Below are 21,961 nucleotides of genomic sequence, written 5' to 3'. Positions count from 1 at the left end.
CATGGCTTTTATTTTGCTTTTCTAACTAAAAATATTTCACTTTCAAACAATGGTCTGGCTGATAGATCAAGTTTTTGTTTGCCTTGCAAATGGTCAATTGAACACTCTAAATAGTCTGAGAATACTTCCAAATCACAAAGTACTGGTCTTGGAAGAAAAAAACTGCAGGAACAATATATATATATATATATATTTGTTTTCTGAGGTTAAAAGGAAGAAACAGCTGCGATCACACACATTGCTCCTAGAAGCTCGAAGCCGAGAACACCAGCCTGAAGATGACGAATGAGACTTCATCGAAATGTTGCCAAGACACCTCCAATTTTACACAGGAGAAAACCCGAATAACCAAAGACCTACATATATATATATATATATATATATATATATATATATATATATATATATATGTGTGTGTGTGTGTGTGTGTGTGTGTGTATGTATGTATGTATGTATGTATGTATGTATGTATGTATGTATATGTATGTATACATCTTTCATTTGCTCTCAAACTTTCAGCAAACTTACTGCTTACACATAGCACAAAAAGAGTGTGATGACCCGGGGCAAGGCACGGAGGCAACACAGCCAGCTGATAGTTTAAACTTTCCTTTATTGCTCCAACTTTCCCCCAAACACTCCCACATTTATGGCAAGTCCCAGAGCAAATCTCTCACACACAAACCTCCAGCAATCTCTGGCTGCGAGTAGTCCAGCAAAATACTCTTAGCATAATGGCTTCAAGGCAAGAAGTCTAGCGAGGCAAAGAAACAAAGCAGCAATAAGGCAAGAAGTCCACCAAACTTCAGACATCGACAATGGGCAGAGGTGGGCTGTACTTTCTTTAACAAAGGGTTTGCTGGTTGTGAGTTTCGCTCGTACGTGCCCCTTTGGGAGAGAAACAGAGCTTCAAACAGGCTCCTAATCAGCTCAGGCAACTCCGGTGAGAACAGCAGGGGTAGCGCAGAACATAGCTGGGCCAGCCAACAAGCCAGAAAGTAAGTTATAAATGGATAGCATAGAACAGGCCAGTGATCAGAGCTAAGGGTTCGCCCGAAACCTTATGACCATGCAGCAGCCCACCACTGGCAACGGGATACAAAACTTCATAAATTCAGTGCTTGTTCCCAATAAGCGCCCCTCCCCACAGCATCTCCTTAAGTCTCAGTTCCCAGGTGTGCCTTGTGAAGAGGGATGGAGCAATCTCCTCCCAAATTGTAGAGTCGGACTGCGCTGGTCCTGCCTCCTCTCAACTCTCCATGCTTGGGGATCAGGAAGGGGCTGTTCTTGCTTATCACCTGAGCTCTGTCGCTCCCCATCTCCACTGCCTGCCCTCTCTTCCCCCCTCTCTCATTCATTCTGTCCCCTTTCTTCCCTGCTGGCAAGCCATCCCAGGCAGTGGTGAAATTCAATTTTTTTTTACTACCGGTTCTGTGGGCATGGCTTGGTGGGCATGGCAGGGAAAGGATACTGCAAAATCTCCATTCCCACCCCACTCCAGGAAAAGGATACTACAAAATCTCCATTCCCACCCCACTCTGGGATCAGTCAGAGGTGGTATTTGCCAGTTCTCTGAACTACTCAAAATTTCCACTACCGGTTCTCCAGAACCTGTCAGAACCTGCTGGATTTCACCCCTGATCCCAGGTCTGAGGGATCTGGAACAGCTTCATCCTGCTCCTGCCCACAAGGCTGCCCCCTCAACCTCTGTCGGCCCCAGCTCCAGCTCATCTTCTTCCGCTGACTCAGGCTCTGACAGGGCCATGACAAAGAGTTTCATACAAACTCCCAGGTTGCAGGGGAGTTGCTGTCAAAGTCCAGTCCTATGCCTGGAGGTTGTAAGATTCTGGATGGGAAACAATAGGAAGTTCACAGAAGTTGCTATTTGTACACTGGAGTTCTCTATCAAGACTGGTGTTATCTCTAGACAGACAACCACTACTTAGTAAGTCTATGATTTGGGGATCTTTGTGGGCTCAGGGCTCCTGCCCAAACAACAAATGGAAGCAATAATTAGAGGCACCTTTTCCCAACTTTAGCTGGTGTGCCAATTTATGCCTTACCTGGTATCCAAGGATCTCGCTATAACAACTCATACTCATTCCCTCATTAGGAATATTAGACTGCTGCAATGCACTTTACATTGAGCATTAATTCAGCAACCCTTGTAGTCAGTGACTCTTCAACCTCGAAGCAGAAAACAAATTTTGCTGGTTGTCATTTGGATTATGATGACAATTTAAGGTGCTGGTGTTGACCTATACAGCCCCTTTATGGCTTATAGATGCCAGTAAGACTGTTCTAACTGGAATGGCCCAATGGCTCAATCTAGAGAAAAAAAAATAGTTATAGTCACACAATTCTATGAATTGAGGCAGGCTGAAGCTGAAAGGCACCAGTTGAGTTTGGTGGGGCCAATGCTTTGGAATTTCTTCCCAATGGAAATCAAACTAGCCTTGATCTTGTGAGTTTTCAGGAAAATGTTAAAAACTGAGTTATTTTAGATGATATTCTCCTAAATTTAAGCCCTGTGCCCATCTTTTACTTCTTTATTCATGTTTTTAACCTGCCATTCTTTTAGATATAAATATGTAATTATATAAAATCCCAAAGAATCTTAGGACACTTGAACAACTAATTAATTAATTAATCCAGTAGTCTTTTGGATTATGATCTATTTTATAAAGCACGCTCAGTGTCAATGAAAGTTATGATTGGATGGAAGAAATAGCAAGGTCAGAGGGAAAATGAAAGCAAGTAGTGAAAACACTGATGATTACTACTGTTATTGGCTAATTATACCGACCCATCTCTTGCATGTATTTCCCCTCTGAATGCATTGTTTGCAATTACTCCAAAAATAACATGTCCCTTGCTCAGCATAATACTCCATCTATTATGTTGAACTACAATCCATGAAACCATATGACACTGTTAGCGTGTAAGTCCTTAAGCCATCCCAGCTCCTTAGTTTTATTTTATGCATTTATCACACATGAGAATATCCATAGATGTTTATTACACACATCTCCCTTTTTGTCCAAGGAGCTCTGGATAAAACTGAATTCAGAATTCTACTAATATTCTCAAAACTTTCTCTTCTTCTTCCTCTTTATTCTCAGAATTACCATCAAATCTTCTACCAAGAGTTAATGTACTCTATAGAATATTATGGGAAGGATCATGGGATACAACTTTTATCAGCTTCAGCTAACACAATTAGTGATTAGAGATGATGGAAGCTAGATTTGAACAGCATCCCAACATTGTGAATGCTCTGAACATTAAGTTTCAACAATGAGCATTGTATATTTCATGGCTTCTTAATGTCATAAAGTGAAGGGTCTTTCCAGAAGAAATAGAAAAGCCTTTTCAGCTGTTATTAATCAAGGAACATTAACTTCAATGGCAGCTAGATCATGTCACGTTCAGATTAGAGAGCAAATGAATTAATTGACCTTGATTGAAGTGAGAAGTGACACCTAATATCTCAGTGTTATAAAGAAGTTACCGAGTTTAATATCACCATCTGTGAAGTGCCTTCTAAAGCTATTTGGGCATTTGCTTAATTGCAGGAGTATAAATAATCTCATTGATTCAATAACTATAAATGTTGTCAGATTCATAATTAAAGTTTGACATTTTCTTATTTTCTCAACAGAACTTCAAGTTTCCAAGCAAATGTGATTGGTATATATTCAGCTACTTGGTACGGTCATATTCAGAGGTAAAAAAACAAAACATTTCTGAATGTGCTTGTCCAATCATAGGGATGTGTTCATACATTGATTAAAATTACTTATTCCTGAGGTACATAGTAATAGCAGCAGTGATAATGTACTAATAATTAACCTGATTCCTAATTTCCATAAACTACCTAAAAGGAATTGTGATTTTATTAAAAAAAACAAAAACAAAAACAGGGCAAAGTATTTTTCTGTATTTATTATGTTTGTGGAATGTCTGACATACGCATCATTATAAGGTGGTGCATAGTATCAAATTACATAATTAAAATAGAAGATATAAACCAATTATATCTTACCTATATATAACCAAGGTATAAACCAACATAAAACTAATTAAGATAAAGCAGTCTTACCAAGATTGTACTATGTCACCAAGTGTAACACAACACAATAGTTTCAACCTATATTCTCAAATGTTGAGGCAATTAAATTATATGTGATCCATGCCTAAATCATAGCAAACATATTGTTTCGTAGGATAATGACTTCCCAGACAGTACTCCCCATTGAAGAGAAGACCACTTCTTACTGATCATAGGAGAAAGCCTGTTGGAGAGAACACAACTGGATGGTATCTGATGATGATTACAGTAGTCAAGCTGATCTTTAGGGGATAATGATTGTTTTCCTTACAAAGCAATAAGCAAAAGCAAGTTAAAACAATAATGCAACAAGGAAGCAGGTCAAATTAAAATACCTAACAAAGCAATAATTAAGAGTTCTTGTCGGCTTCCGGTTTCCTTGTCTTCGGCGGCGGCGGTGCCTTTTGAAGCTCCGCCAGCCCCGCCGCTTGTAGATCCGCTTCGCGACTAAGAAGCGGCTCGAAAACTTCAAAAATCTCTAGGATTTTTGAAGAGAGATCGCAGGGCACAGGTTGAGCCCCTGCAACCCCCCCAGGGAATAGTTTCTGGGGAGGGAACAGGAGCGGCTCCCATTCAACCTGCTGGAACTCCGGGCGGCGTGGGACAAGTCTGCTTCTGCAGAACAAGCCGGCTACAGGAAACTTTAAATTGAAAGAAAAGGAACCAGCCTTAATAAGCAGCATACTGTTACTTGAACCCTGAAACTCGGAATCGCAAGTATTAGAGTTTTCTTGGCTTTCTAATCTGAGTGAAAAAATGCGGATGAGTGAAAGTGAACTGTAAAAACATGGCGCTTAGCCTTAGAGTTAACGAGCTGGCGAGTGTGGATTGCTGAACTCATCTTGCTTTGTTACAAAGTTTCTAAACTGCTACGAAGTTGCTTCGCTTGCAACAAGAGAAATAAGAGAGAAATTTCTCCTTTTTCAATACTGGACTTTGCTTTACTTTGGTTCTTATTTGATTAAATCTGGGGGACTTTTTTAGAAGTCTTTGTGGAGGTGGGAGAGGAAGAAGAACTTCCCTTTTTAGTAAAACCAGCCTACGTGGCAGGATGGCCTCAAAGAAGCAGGAAGCGAAGGCAACAGGAGGTGGATCTCCCACACATAAAGCACAACTTCCCCCAGTACAACAGATACAGACTCAGAAAAAAGATTTTGATGTGGGAGATTTAAAAGAATTTATTTCTAAAACTTTGGATGATAAATTTCAAAAATCTCAACAGGAGATAGATGATAAACTTCAAAAATCACATCAGGAATTTATGCAAGAAATTAATGAAGTTAAAGACATGGTGAAACAGAATCAAAACAAGGTGACCAAAAAAATATCAGAAGTGGCGTCTGGCCTGGCAGAATTTATTGTGAAAGTTGATTCCAAAGTTGAAGAATTTAAATCAGAAGTTAATGTTAAGATGAAAGACAATGATTATAAAATTGCTGATGTTGACAATAAAATGCAAAGAGTTGAAAATGAGATTGTGATGGTACAATTCAGGGCAATGGAGTTTGCCATACGACTTTGAGGAATTCGAGAAGAGGAAAGACAGGATTTGAGACAGGTTTGTTCTGAGGCCCTGGCCAAGATTCTACAAGTTAATCCTGATGTGATTTTTCACAAAATAGATAAAATTTACAGAGTGAATTCTTGGGTGGCCAGACAAAGACAATTGCCCAGAGATGTGGTCATATATTTTACAGATAGAGAAATAAGAAATGACATCCTGCAAAAATCCTTTTACACTTCTGTGCAAGTGGGGGGCTCACGAATTGGAATTTATAAAGAATTACCTCCTAAAATGCTGAAAACCAGAAAAGAATTTGGCTTTCTTGTTAAGGAATTGCAAAATCTACAGATACCATTTCGGTGGGACGCCCCAGTTGGTATAATTTTCAGATACAAGGGAGAAAGATATCGTTTGAATACCGTGGAGAAGGCAGAGCACTTTTACACTACTATTCTTAAGGAAAGAACACCATCCCCACGTACATCTACAGTTTTGGAGATTAAGGAGAGTGATGAGAAGCAACCTCAACGAGAACTGCAAGAACAGTCTAAGCAGGAATTAGAGGAAATGCAAGGCGCAGAAGGAGGTTTTCTGGATGAGCCTTTGCTGGAATCTTCTCCAATCTTGGACCCGGTTCGGATGATCGAAGTTAAGGATCAACGTATAACTCGAGCTCAATCTAAGTTACTTAAACAAAAGCAACAACAACAACAGGAAAGACAAGACAACAAGGCAGTTAAGAGTACTGCACAAGAGACTGGAGCCATGGGGGGAGCAAGATCGAAGCTTTCGGATGACCTTCGATTATTCTGCTCTTTGCTCCAGAAAGATGAAGATGACGTTTAAGTGTTTATCTTGGAATGTTAACAGGTTGAATTCAGCACAGAAAAGGAAGAAATTATTTACATATTTGAAACAATTTAATAATGATATAATTTGTTTACAAGAAACGCATATCACAACTCAAGATCAAAAATATTTGATAAACTCCAAACTAGGAACACATTTTATATCTTCAACTTCGCAAAAAAAGAATGGTGTGGTTATTTATGTAAATAAAAAGTTAACAGCTAAAGTTATAGAAGCAGATGAAGATGGTAGGTTTGTAGCAATTGAATTGCTTACAGCAAATGGCCAAATTCTTCTGATTGGAATTTATGCTCCCAATCAACAACAGGACCATTTCTATAAGATGTTACATACTAAAATACTGCAATGGGACTACAGATCTATTTTAATTATGGGAGACTGGAATGGAGTAATTGATTCTAAATTAGATAAAAAGAGTTTGGCAAAGTCTAGGATCAGATTACCACAGACCTTTTTTGACATGAAAGAAGATATGGAACTAAAAGATGTTTGGAGAATACATAATCCAAAAGAATTGGACTACACTTTTTTTTCTGACAGACACAGATCCTTCTCTAGGATTGACTTCATTTTGTTGTCAGACGACTTACTTGTCAAGACAAAAAGAACAAAGATTTTTCCAAGAACTTTGACTGACCATAGCCCAGTATGGATAGAAATTGAGATGGATAAGGTTGAGAGACGTTCTTGGAGATTAAATGAGAACTTGTTTAGATATGAAAAAAATACAACAGAACTTAAAAAGCATTTGAAAGAATTTTTTGAAATAAATTTGAATAAAGGTACCCCAATTGAAATTGTGTGGGACGCAAGTAAAGCTTATATGAGAGGGGTACTTATTTACATGAACTCTAAACATAGACTGTTTCGACAAAAGAAAAGATCTGAATTGGAAATAGAAATAAAGAATAAAGAACAGTTACTTATTAAAAATCCAACAGATGAAAGAATATGCAGTGCTATAAAACTTTTGAAAGACCAATTTCAAATGCTTATGGCGGAACAAGTTGCAACAAACTTACAATATGCGAAGCATAATACATTTTGTAATGCTAATAAACCAGGCAGATGGTTGGCTTACACATTGAGGAAAAAACAAAGTATATGGACTATTGATAGTATTGATATTGGAGGGAAAGAAATTTTTCAACAAAAATTAATTAAAGAAGCTTTTGTGGACTATTATACCAAACTATATGCCAAAGAGGAGGTGCAGAATGGACTTATAGAAAAATATTTAAATGATAAAAGAGTTATAAAAATTACTGATCAACAAAAGGAAAGAATGAATTATCCTATAACAGAGGAGGAGATAATAGTAGCAATTAAACAGTTAAAAACAGCCAAAGCTCCTGGCACGGATGGTTTGACCGCAGTGTATTACAAAACTTTGCAAGCTGAAATGGTGGAACAACTCAGAGATTTATTTTGCAATATTCAACAAGGGGGTAAAATACCCCCATCATGGACAACAGCTTACATATCTTTGATACCAAAAGAACAAGTCGGTCCTAAAAAACCAGAGAACTATAGACCAATATCTCTTTTGAATACAGATTATAAAATCTATGCGAAAGTATTAGCCAACAGGTTGATGCCAGTAATCCAAAAGGTGATTCATGATGATCAAGCGGGATTTATCGAGGGCAGACACATGAAGGATAATGTAAGGCAAGTAATAGATTTATTGGAATATCTTGAGAAGAATAAACAGATTCCTGCAGTGCTGGTCTTTTTGGATGCAGAGAAGGCCTTTGATAGAGTGGATTGGAATTTTCTACTAAAGATTTTAAAAAAGATGGATTTTGGGGATCAATTTATACAGGCGATTTCAGCAATTTACCAAGAGCAAAAGGCACAGATCATTATTAATGGAAGTTTGACAACAGAGTTTAAAATTGAAAAAGGAACAATGTCCGTTGTCCCCACTTTTATTTATTCTAACACTAGAAGTCTTGCTAAATACAATACGGGACTCTAATATCTTGAAAGGTATAATGATTAGGCAAGAGGATTACAGAATAAAGGCATTTGCAGATGATCTGGTTGTTACCCTATCACAACCAATGGAATCAATAATCCTGATGAAGGACATTATACAAGACTATGGTAAAGTTTCAGGTTTTAGACTGAATCCAAAAAAGACTAAAATGATAGCTAAAAACATGACACAAGATCGTAAACATGAGCTTGAAAGGAGGGCAGGTTTTGAGACTGTACCTAAGGTAAAATATCTAGGAGTTCAGGTTGCAGAATCAAACATGAAATTGTTTCAAAATAACTATGAGGTGTTGTGGCGAGAGGTGCAGAAAGACATGGAGACTTGGAAAAAACTGCAGCTGTCTCTACTTGGAAGAATAGCAGCAGTTAAGATGAACATTTTGCCAAGATTTCTTTTTTTGTTTCAAATGATTCCGGTGCTTAAAAGCGATAAACAATTGAAAGTCTGGCAAACTGGACTCAATAAGTTTGTCTGGAACGAGAAAAAGCCGAGAGTGAAATTGAAAATTATGCAAGATGTTCCAGAAAGAGGAGGTCTTAAACTTCCAAACCTACAGTTATATTATGATGCAGCAGCTTTAACTTTAACAAGTGATTGGTTTGGAAGTAAAAAGGCTGGAATATTGAATGCAGAAAGTTTTGATCTTGAATTTGGATGGCATGCTTACTTATTTTATGATGACAAAGTTGATAAAGTATTTAAAAGTCATATACTTAGAGACTCTTTGATGAGAGTATGGAAGAAGCACCGACTCAAATGGGATTATAAAATACCGCTATGGCTGGATCTTGGTCATACTTTGTGGAATACAAATATAATGTCACTCGGGGGGTTTTTATACAAAGAGGTTCTTTTTACAGATGCGGGCAGATGGCAGCTGAAGACATTGCAGACACTGTTGGACGAAGGGATTAATTTAACTTGGTTACAATATAATCAATTACAATTGAGATGGAAAGAGGACCAAAAAACTGGTATTATGTTGCACGAGGAAGAATTGGTTAGACATATAAAAGAGAAAGGTCCAATGCATATCAAAAGGCTTTATAATGTTTTGCTAGAAAGGGACTCAGAAACTGAATTAGTTAAAGATTGTATGATTAAGTGGGCACAAAATTTTGAAGAACCAGTGATGTTGGAAACATGGGAAAAAATTTGGGTTCAGAATGTTAAATTTACACAGTCGCAGAACCTGAGGGAAAATTTCTATAAAATGTTTTATAGATGGCATTTAGATCCCAAAAAGTTGTCATGTATGTACCCTAATGTTCAGCCAAAATGTTGGAGATGTGAATGTTTGGATGCTACGTATTATCATGTTTGGTGGACCTGTAGGAAAGTTAAGGCTTTTTGGATAAAAATTTGGTGGGTCATGCAGAATGTTTTGAAGAAAAAAATTCAATTCTCTCCACAATTGTTTTTATTGGGTATAGTTAAGGGTTTTACATCGAGTGAAACAAAATTGATATTGTATATGATAACAGCAGCAAGATTGTTGATAGGTAAATATTGGAAAAATGAAGCTTTGCCCACTATTGAAGAATGGACTTTGAAGATGGCCAGTTTTGCAGAGATGGCGAAGATTTCAGCATACTTAAAAGATTGTTCACAAGAGACTTATGAATGGGAATGGAAAAGGTGGATAGAATATGTTCAGAACAAATATCAAACTAGAAAGTATCAAATAGCTTTTATTTGAAAATAATGTATTAGAAATATTTTAATGTAATGAGGTAAAAAGAAAAATTATACAGGGGAGGGAGGGGTTCAAGTTTACATATAAGTGTCATATTAAGGGGGTTTTTTTTGTGTGTGTGTTTTTTTTTTTACCAGTTATGAGTATATTATAGGGAAGTCTGGGGGGAGGGGAGGGTTAGGGAGGTTGGGAAGTTTAGGGGGGTGGTGGGGGGGAAAAAAGGGGTGAAAATGTAATTGTAAAACTTTTGCAATAAAAAAAACAAAAGAGTTCTTGTCCAAACAATTTCATGTTAAGAACATCTCCTGGATGGGTTAGGGTTAGGGTTAGGGCTATAGAAAAGGTGACTCCTACAAAGCCATCTATTGAACCTCCACCAGGTAGTGGGCTAGGTAGAAGGAACTCTAAAGAGAAGGGTAGACAAATCAGCTTAACGTACTACAAGTCCTGCAACTGTGCTTTCCAATGCAATTTATGTCACTTTGACCAACGTAGTAGGGAAAGCTATGAAGGGATTGTCTTCTAGCTTCTTACTCAAAGGCATAAACGGAACTGTTGTCCGACATACTGGAAGGAGAGACAGAGAAGGTACATCATCTCTCTGAACAAGCAAGAGTGGGAAGGAGAAATCCAAAGTAATCAGCTCCATCTTTTTAAACAGAGGACCTGTGTCTAGATCAGGGCTGTCAAACTCCCGGCTCACAGGCTGGATGCGTCACGTGCTGACCACCCCCACCCCCGGTTTAGCGAAGGGGAAAAATGTCCCGATACATCACGTGATGCCACCATGACGATGTGAGTTTGACACCCCTGGTCTAGACCATCTCAACTGAATCCATCTATCCCTTCCAGAACTTTTGTTAATGCTTGCAGTTTTGCATAATTCTTTTTAACCATTGGGCTGGATCCATGGTGATGGTTATAAGTTTGCTGATTACTTGCAGTACTAAAATGACCCCTCTAGATGAGGGAAATTTTAAAGCCCACAGTTTGGGAACTGAAGGGCTATTTTTTTCCCTCCCCACCTAATTATGGAAGGGAGCAACAGGATTGGCTCATGCTGAGGTAGATAGACATCTTGTCATCCCCAAAGATCTTCGAACTACATGGCTGGAAAAGGCTAAACTACAGACTTTTCAGATACTTCCTTTATACGATTTCCTTATTTTATAATCAAGTTCATCTTTATTAATTTGTTTTCATATGCAAAAAAAATGTTCACAAGATAAACCTTTGCATATTTATTCAGAAGTACATCCTGGTGTTCAGTAATATTTTCCCCAGATAATTGAGTTAAGACTAAATACTTAAACACTGTTGAAATGCTAAATAATGCTGGCAACATAAAACTATGACATTATTAATAAATGAAGACTGTTAAAATAATTCTGTACAACTATTACTTATGAAGGATTAAATGAAGGAAGATTTATAGGATGTTAGAATTAAAGCAAAAATAAAGATCACTGGGAGATAAATTAATCATTTCAATGAAATAATCAGTGCTTTATCATCTGGAAGGTAAATGAGGGAACGTTTACTGCATTTCAAAAGAACAAAAGGAATGGCATAATTTTGAAGTTAATGTTGCTTCAAACTATTTCATTCAAAGTGTTCCAGTTAGTGAGAGCTCCTTTACATGTCCAAAATAGTGTGCTTCAATTTTCTTAGTAATAAACAACTGTACTTGATCTAATTTGTGGAATTAACCATTTTCTATTTCCTACTGATATCATTAATTTTTCCTTTTTTTCCTTTTCCTTTTCCTATTTCTTTTTTCTTTTTGTTTCTACTTTATTTCCAGAGAAAACATTCCAGATGAACTCAAAGATCCATACAAATATGGAATATATATATTTCTTTCCCTTTGTACTGGAACAAATGACAAATCAATCATTTATTTATTTATTATTTATTAATCATATTTATATAACCACCCATCTCATCAAGATGATATCTGACAACATACAATAATCCAATGAAATAAATACACATATAAACAATAATATAAATGTATTTTAAAATCAGTGTTAAAAATTAAATATTATTAAAATACATAAATTCCAGACATGAAGAAAATGAGGGATTTTGCAGTCCCCTTCCCCTGGAGTGGGGTGGGAATGGAAATTTTGCACTATACTTCCCTACCATGCCCACCAAGCCACACCACACCCACCAAGCCACACCCACAGAACCGGTAGTAAAAAAAATTGAATTCTACTACTGATTAAAGGATTAAACATGGAGAAAGAAGAGAGAAGTTTCAAAGCTCTTTTGCATGGAATGCCTGGTAACTTTTTTCAGAAAGATTTGGGGAGTAAGCACAATGTTTTCTTCAGTAAAAAGTCTATCAATTTCATGATCATTCCATGTGCACTGTGATAGTGATATGGTATTCAATCACCTTGAAGAAAATAGAGGGGTTTTTTTGGGGCGGGGCATCTAAAAGACGGTCCTGAAACTAAGAGCTATTAAAAAATGAAAGTCTTGGTAAATGGTAGACCATCCTTCATTACAAGTGTTGAAACAGAGGTTGGGTAGCTCTTATCAGGGACCCTGCAGTAATGGATTTCTGCACTGGACAGAAATTGAACTACATGTAATCCCGAGTTACAACAGTTCACTTAGCAACCATTTGAAATTGCAATATACCCCCATCCAAGTACTTACAACACAATCCGAAGTTTATGAATGTTGTAGCACCACGGCAGTCGTTCACCCCAGAGACACTGCAACATTCATCCTGCATATTCTCTCCCTCCACCAGGTCTCCACAGGCAGACCTGTGGACACTTACTTATCTTTCAAAGATCTACTGAACTGGCTCCTCTCCATCCTGTTTCTTTGCCAGCTTCCAGCAAATGGTGAAAGCATAGGGAGAGCAATTGTACTTGATCTAATTTCGGGAATTAACCATTTTCAACTTCCATCACTAGGCCTGTAAATTATCTGATTTTTAAAAAAATTGTTATCTCAGTGAAGAAATGTTGGAGTCCTTTCAAAGGTCTTAACAACTAGGCACATAAACTACATATGGGGGTAAATGCCAATTTTCCTTACCTTTTTCATACTCAAGCATTAGAAGTGAATCAGTTGAATTGTCTAACTCAAATTATTAATTTAATTGAAATTATCTGATACGTTGTCTTCAAATTAGCAATTTAGTATGGATTATTGATTCCATTTTAAAAATAAATAAAATCAAACAAGGTATGTTTTTTGATAATTTGGTTTGAATTACTGACCCATTTCAGAAAACGTGACTTGTTCAGTGTAGTCAGACAAATGGTATAGGGCAGGGATGTCAAACTCATTGCCCACGGGCTGGATGCATCATGCGCTGGCTATGCCCACCCCCAGTTTAGCAAAGGGGGAAAAATTGTGATACATCCCATGATGATAACATGATGCTGCAAGTTTGACACCCCTGCTTTAGGGTTTCCTGCCTGAGCAGGGGATTGGACTAGAAGACCTCCAAAATCTCTTCCAACTCTGATATTCTGTTAAATAGTTTTTGAATTAAAGCAAAATTAATTTTCACACAGTCCCCAAATAACAGTGATGCAATAATTTAAACAAATCAAGAAAAGAATGTCAGGGTTGAACTGAGGGATCCTTGATGCTCTCTGAGCTTGCATATGATTCCATGACTCTGGATATTTCAATTCTGGTGTATTTGCTCAGGTCAGTTGTGCAGTGTTGTCATAGATTCTTTTGCTGGTTCTAGGTCTATGGACGTGAAGAGTGCTGTGACCTCAAAGGAGACCATGATTTCATCTTCATCTATGGTCTTTGCTTCTTTCGAGGCACTGTAGTTGGAAGTTGACTGAGTATTTACTTCCCTCTATGAGGTGTCCGAGCTTTTTTTGTCAGTTCTTTAGTAATGTTGAAGATTAGAGTTCCTGGTAACAATTGGACAAAGAGGTATGTTTGGCTCGTGTGTTTTGGGGCATTCATGGGAGGACAGATCCACTGCTTTTTATCTGCCACTGTTCTTCTTTGGTGATTTAACTTTTCTTGGTTCTTAGTTTCTGTATTGGATTAGTATTCACTAGGATGTAAATTTTATTGTCCTCCAGTAATTCTTTGGCTTTTTTTATGCATTGTGATCTGACCATAATAACCAAAGTTTGGCCTTTGTCTACTAGTAGGATGATGATAGATTGGGGTTTTTTTAGGTTTTTGAGGGCTTTGTCCTCTGCTTTGAGTTGATTCTGTTCTTTCTGGTCTGTGCTATGATTGTTTGTTTTATGGTTTCCTAGGTCTCTCTTGAACGTCTTCTATGGTAAATGTTCTTTCTAGGGTTGAAAAAATTCTAGTTGATTAGCATCATCTGTATTGAAGTTGAGGCCCTTCTTTAGTATATTGCAGAATATACTATATATTGCAGTATATAGATAGTGGCTGGCTGGACATGTTGACCACTCATTCAGGCTCCAGTGCTTCTTTGTTTCTGAAGTTAAGTTCAATTAGTTTGGTTTAGAAATCATTTAGAAATTAGAAATTATTCAGCCAATCTAAGTAGATGAAATTAAGCCCCTATGTAGATATTTTGAATTAACAAAGATGCCGTCAGAGTTAGTCATCTCCCCAACATTCTCTTAATGCAATTGAAGCGATTTAGATCTTTTCCATGATTTGCTGGCAAAGACAATTATAAATTAATTATAAAATTCCAGAATTTAGTAAATTTTTACAGATGGATCGGAATAGCTTTGTATCTTTCACTCCTTTACAATCTGCAGTGGAATCCCCTCTACTAACGAAGTATGTTTTCTCCATAGCCTATCTATTTATTCTATTAGAGCCATGATAGTGCAGTGGTTAGAATGCAGTACTGCAGGCTATTTCTGCTGGCTACCTGCAATTTGGCAGATTGAATCTGAAGGTTGACTCAGCCTTCCATCCTTCTGAGGTTGGTAAAATGAGGACCCAGATTGTTGGGGATAATAGACTGACTCTATAAACCGCTTAGAGAGGGCTGTAAAGCACTGTGAAGCAGTATATAAGTCTAAGTGCTGATGCTATTGCTATCATTATTACTCTTACTTGTCTTTTACTTTCTGTTTTAACTTTTCCCACCCAACAGCTATATAACCTTGTTCTAAGGTCAAAATCTGCTGTGAATACTGGAGAGTGCTCAGTAAGCATTATTATAATCATCAGTTAAGTACCACATTTTAATGGAGAACAAGGGTGATGAGATGAAGAGCTGAAGAAAAAAAAATTCAATGTCTTACTGGGACAATCTAAATTTACAAATGTTTGCATTATAATCAGCCATAGGAAAATAAAGGAAACCTGTCTAAAACAAAGACAAAGATCTACGTCAGTCAAAGAAACTGCATATCCTACCTTTAAAAAAAAAAAATAGTCCAGGACATCAAATATGAAGCAGCTCACAAAAATCTGACCTTCCATATAAAATATGATAGATCCAGTCTCGGAAACCTAACTCTAATTATAGAAATAATTAATTTATTTTTCTCATAGCTATCCCATTATTATGTTATATGCTGGAAAGATTTTTAATGATTCTTATAATTCACACAACATATATTACTGTTGATTAAAATGTCCAGAACTTTCAGAAATATTAAAAAGTTAAGAGGGCAGGTTCTTTTTCCTCATTACTATTCCAAATAGAGCCCATCAAAAACTATTTTGATGGAATAGCACACCACATGAGATTAGCATAGTCAAAAGCATCATATAACATGGCCTGCATCTGGACTTAATGATGGTCTAGAAGTTATGACAATGTCCATCCACGCACCCCCTCCCCTCCAAAATGCCAGGGAGAAAAATGTAAAACAGAAGATTTACCAATCAATGACTGGTCTGCAATGTATGGCTGTCTATAGAGGCAAACATTTGAATACAATGAATTATTTATTTTTATATTTTTATTTTTATTTATTTGTCAAACATGTATAAGATAACAGATATAAGTATAAACATGATTATGAGTACAGGATAAGGATACGAATAAATGGGGACAATAGGACAGGGACGGTAGACACATTGGTGCGCTTATGCGCACCCCTTACAGACCTCTTAGGAATGGGGTGAGGTCAACAGTAGACAGTCTAAGGTTAAAGTTATGGGGGTTTGGGGAAGTAACCATAGATGCATTCCAGGCATTGACCACTCTGTTGCTGAAGTTGTGGTTTCTGCAATCAAGTTTGGAGCGATTTACCTTAAGTTTGTATCTATTGTGTGCTCGTGTATTATTGCGGTTGAAGCTGAAATAGTCAATGACAGGTATTGACAGTCATTATTAGGAGGCAACAGTTGGAAGAATGTCAACTATTTTGTACAGGAGTTATTTCATTAATAGCATTTCCATGTTGGTTTATACCAGGACCATTTTTCAGTTTTCTATCTCTAATTGTGTCTCTATCTCTATTCTATTATGGTCAGCCAGATGTTTAGATCCTTCCTTCCTTTCTTTCTTTCTTCAAACTCTCTCATCACATTTTCTATTTTGGGGGATTGTGTTCATTTTTAACACTACTGGAAATGCAGCAAGCCAAATATGGAATTCATTTTCCTTTTGAATTATTGGGATCTCACACAGGACTCTTCTCCCATTAATAAAAATACTTGCTTTATTATACACATGAAGAAATGCATGGAAACTTCCAGCTGTTTGACTCAAACCAATCACCATTTCCCCCATTACATAGAAATTCAACATCTGGCTTTTGAACCTTTCAACTATTTGTGATGCGTTATTTAGAATTATCTTCCTTCATTTCCTCACTTGCCCAACTCAATAGCTACAGCAGAAAACAGCTATGATCACAATCAGTGGGGAAATGCTCTGGAGGCAAAAACTGGTAATAATTATCCTTCACAAGTTCTTAGTTTGCTGTAGAAATCAAACAATTTATTCCCAGGTCACTAAAGAATTTATTTCCAAGTCTCTCTGAGATAAATGGGTATAGGTTAGTCCAATGCTGGTTTTTTTTTTTTTACCATCTCTTTCCTATTTAAATTTTATATATGTTAAATAGTATACATGATACAAATATTATTGCATTAATATCCCAGAAGTGCAGTTCTATATGAGTAAAGAAGCAAACACCTCTGTTTCTTTCCGTATCAATTTAACTATAACCATTTTCACAGCATTGTCTTACATTAAAGGTAGCTAGTTTGGAAAATAATCAGCCACAAACTTTCTTTGTAAAGCCAGTTTAATTGCAGTCCATATTGGCTATTGACATGCAGCAAATCCAAACACTGCTATAGCTGGGTACCAATCAAGTAGATTATAAAAGAGCTCCATATTTCTTCCAGGCTTGATGATGAGTAATTTTGTTCCCTTTGCTTCACTGAGTGCAGCACAGCAGCATGGTTACATGAATGAATGTTCCTTCACCCATGGTCCAATGAAGCACAGACTGAGTTAAGGCAGTGTGAGCTGATTTTTAGTCAAATAAATTAACTTCCTGCAATATAAGAAAATGCTGTAGCACCTAGACAATACTGCAGAATCCTATGATCTGGAGACCCTCTTTGCGCCTGTTGACCAAGTGAAGTTTGTAAAAATATACTTGCTTTAACATAAATATCCTGCTTTTTTTATGGACTATGGATCAGGCTGTTCTGTCATAAGCTTCTGGTAACAGTTAAATGAAAAAGGTTAATTCTAAAGAATCACAATAGATTCTTGGTGAGTTGAGATTTGATTACCTTCTGAACTTTGCCCTTTGTGTGGAGCAGCTGCCACATTGCTCAGTGGCAACAGCAACAGTCATGGGATTCACAACTTCTAACAACAAGGCAGCAATCATAAGTTTGTTGGGAATTTGGACTGGTATAGAAAAAATACCTCTTTGTCGTAGATATAAGGAGCTCTACAATAAGCGAGTGAATAGATGGCATAGCTGTTTGACAATGGTTCTTTTTAAATGTTGAATGATGACTATATTCTACTCAGAAGAGAATACAAGAAGCTTTTTGTTTGAGGAAAGCCAAGATATAAAATGCCAACTCATCAATGACTTCTTCCTCAGTTCTAATCTTTCTTTGTTCTTGCAGGAAAAAGAGACCTTATATAATTGCAATTTGTGTTCTGTTCGGTTGCTTAAAATCATCCTCAAAACCATCTAATGGATATTTCCCCTTTATTTTTCCTTAGGGAAGCCCACCACTACCACAAAACATTTATTTGAATGCATTTATTTTTAAGAAACCAAGTTTTGCATTTAAGTGCTTATGAAAATATTCAAATTCTCAAATACTCGCATTCATCATTTAGTCAAACATACTGCTAGGCATGTGTTTTGATTTCTAAACCTTGACAGGTACAGGTTTGTCTTCTTCACAACATCTGAACATCATGGAGAAATTAAATATGTATGCCTTCTATTAAGACAACATTACTCCACACCTATGGTTTCACCTTTCTCCGTTCTCCTACTAATAATATGTTCATCTCACCAACTGAAGAAAAACGGAGACTGTGTGTGCTTCCCATACTTTGTTTTATATATTATTTATGTGCAAACTTGCACATTCATGGGCTGTTAAATAGATTTGTAAGAATCAGCCTTGATTCACTTCTATCCAGAAATTCAAAATCTGAAGGGAACATGATTAGATTAGCATTTGTGATTCAAGGGTAAACCAGTTCAAGCTGCTTCAGGATTCAAGATTCAGCTAAAAAAGAAAGATGTCCATCTGTCACATGGGAAAGTATTAAACACCTGCACCTGCTTCATTTATTTGGCAGAATGGGATGAAAAGAGCCGGGTTGATAGACTCTTTAGAATACTCCTGCCAAGTTTCAGCTGGACATCTTCAAGGATTTCACTCTAATGAATGTTTGAAATATTCCCTGGGTGCTTCTTTTAAGGCTGAGCAGCAGGAATGAACAAAAGACAGGATCATACTTTTCACAATTTGGGGGGGGGGGGGAGACTGAATTGTTGTCCTGAGTTAGGGTAGAAAGTCTTTTACATGACTCAAATATATTTTTTCAAAAACTGTTTTAAAGTAAATTATCATTTGTTCCCCTTAGTTTGCCAGGCTTGGTTGACACTAATAGATGCCTTTTGTGTGTGTGTGCATGTGAATCATGAATAAAATAGATCAACTGTGAATGGTGTTTGGAGACCAAATTAGCAAGGATGTCAGGGTAAGCGTCCCAGTCATTTTCATTGATACATATTCACTGAATCAATCAATGAAATCAGATTAAAGCTGTTTGATTCAGAGATCCATTTTTCTACTTTTCAATAATAATTGAAAAGTATTGGAGAATTATTAGCTGCCCATATTCAGAAACTAAGTCTGGAAAGATTAACTATCACTCTTCTTGAAGCCCCAATGTGCCATGCTATTCAATCAAAGGAAATATGCAGAATTAAGTTCCTGCTCCTTTCTGTTCAATGTGTTGATTTTATACCATTAAATTGTTAATGAAAACGTACTCAAGCAAAAAAGCCTGCTCAGCCCTGAAGCAGATTCTCAGGTCACTGTGAAATCAAACTTTTATTAGACATCTACTGTTCAGTCCTATGACTCATTGTGTCCCTTGTTATTTGCAGAGCACTAGAATCATCTATAAATTTGGAAAAAGCAAAATGTAAACCTAATGTGAAATTATGTATGCGAAGGGGAAAGATAACAAAAATATCAAGTGTCTTCGGAGATACATAAAGTGCTAATTATATTTACTTTGATGTTGGAGCTGTAGCAAACTAGTATTTCATTAATTCATCAATTCATTCATTGATTCCAATGCATCATGGAACATGATAAAGACTGTAGCATTATTGGATATACTATGGAATCATTGTCCTTGTTTCTTCTGAGCATATTGTTAATTTTAATTTGTATATTAATTTTTTATATTCTGTTTTTATTTTGAGGTAGAATCAAAATATTGGGGTAATAAACAAACCTGCCCTTAGCCTTATAACTATAGTTTTTATGGGTTTTAATTATTAATGATTTTTGTTATGTTTTTCATTATTGTGCTTTATTGTTTCATGCTTTTAAATTTGTATGCTACTCAGAATCACATGTGTCAAATGGGCGGTTTTGTAAATTTAGCAAATAAATAAATAAATGCTTCTTGTTGAACACTGTGGGGAGCATAAGCAGTTTCAAGAAATCTGCAAATGATTTGAAAAGAAAATCAATGGAACCAACAGGAAGGATTCTTATATCCTTAGTCTAAACCAAACAATTTTTCACTCAGCAGCTACACTACATATTATATAGCATTCTTCTCCAACATAATAACAATAGCAGTAGCACTTGTATGCCTCTTTGTGGCACCTTACAGCTCTCTCTAAGTGATTTCAGAGTTGGCATATTGATCCCCCCCCCCCCAAAAAAAATCTGGGTCCTCATTTTACCTACCTTGGAAGGGTGAAAGGCTGTGTCAACCTTGAGCCGGTCAGAATCGAACTGCTGGCAGTGAACAGAGCCATCCTGCAATACTGCATTCTAACCACTGTGCCACCATGGCTCTAATGCTGTCCAGCATGACCTTGAGGGAGTTGAAGTCCAATATTTTTGAAGACATCACATTGGAGAAGATTACCATATACACAAGGAATGTGCTGCTACTAAGCTTGGAATACCCTTGCTGTCTTTTATTTATTTATTTTTTAAATCTGGTCAGTCAAACTTTTTTTGCAATTTTCATCTATAAGAGACTTGACCTGCAAACTAATATGCAACCTCAATTGGAATGTTAAACATACTTAAATAATCCTGTGCCTAGTTTTTAATACAAGTCATGGTGACTTACTGAAATCAATATGTGGTTTACAGCATTTTAATAAATAACAAGTATAAATGGTTACTATAAATAATAACTCTGATTATCATATGCAATCAAACCTTTCACCTGCTGAGAGGCATACCACATTTATGCAGATCAGCTTTAGGCCTTTCATCCATGAAATTATAGAATGTATAATGTGATGGGCCATGATATTTTTAGTTTACTGTAATTGCTTATTTATAAAAGAGCTATCAACAGCCCACTTTAAATAAATTCCAAAATCACTGTAGGGCATTTAGAAATGAATATTTTATATGACATTTTAAAAGATTATAAGCATCTCTTTGAACAGTCAAATTAATGGCTATTTGGCTGTTTAAAGTCATTCTGTGCAGATTTAGGGTAATCGTATATAAATCATAATTACTGCATTTGGGTTTTAATAAGGAGTGGATCCCACCTAAATGACAATACTCCAGCATCAGTATGTTTATGTGTGGATGTTGATTTGGAAGGAAAGAAAAACTGATCAAAATGTTCTACTACTTTTTAGTGGGAGAGAGAGAGAAAATTAAACAATGGGGTTATTATTTAGAAAGGGCTATCTGGTTTTCATCCTTTTTCGTTTGATCATATGCATAAAAGATGCTATAGTCCAGCAATTTGTGATGCTAGTTCTGGATACTCTAGATCAGGAGTGTCAAACTCGTGGTGTCACATTGTCATCACGTGATGAATCACAACTTTTTTCCTCTTCGCTAAAATGGGGGTGGGGGTGGCCAGTGCTTGACATTTCCAACCTGCAGGCTGTGAGATTGACACCCCTGCTCTAGATTAGTGTTTCCCAACCTTGGCAACTTGAAGATACGTGGTGTTAAGTCGGGTGAATGAGGAGACAGAAGCTAGGTCGTCAGTAACAACAGCTCTTTAATTCATGGTGTGACTCCAGCAAAAGATACAGTGGAACAGCTCCCTTTATATACCATTCTGGCTAGGGAGCTAGCCAATCACCGACATGCAGTTACCTT

Source organism: Pantherophis guttatus, chromosome 1, assembly GCF_059756535.1.
Source record: "Pantherophis guttatus breed Tessera chromosome 1, ASM5975653v1, whole genome shotgun sequence".
Lineage (NCBI taxonomy): Eukaryota > Metazoa > Chordata > Lepidosauria > Squamata > Colubridae > Pantherophis > Pantherophis guttatus.
The sequence above is the reverse complement of the archived record's forward strand: the minus strand, read 5'-3'. Positions refer to the sequence as shown.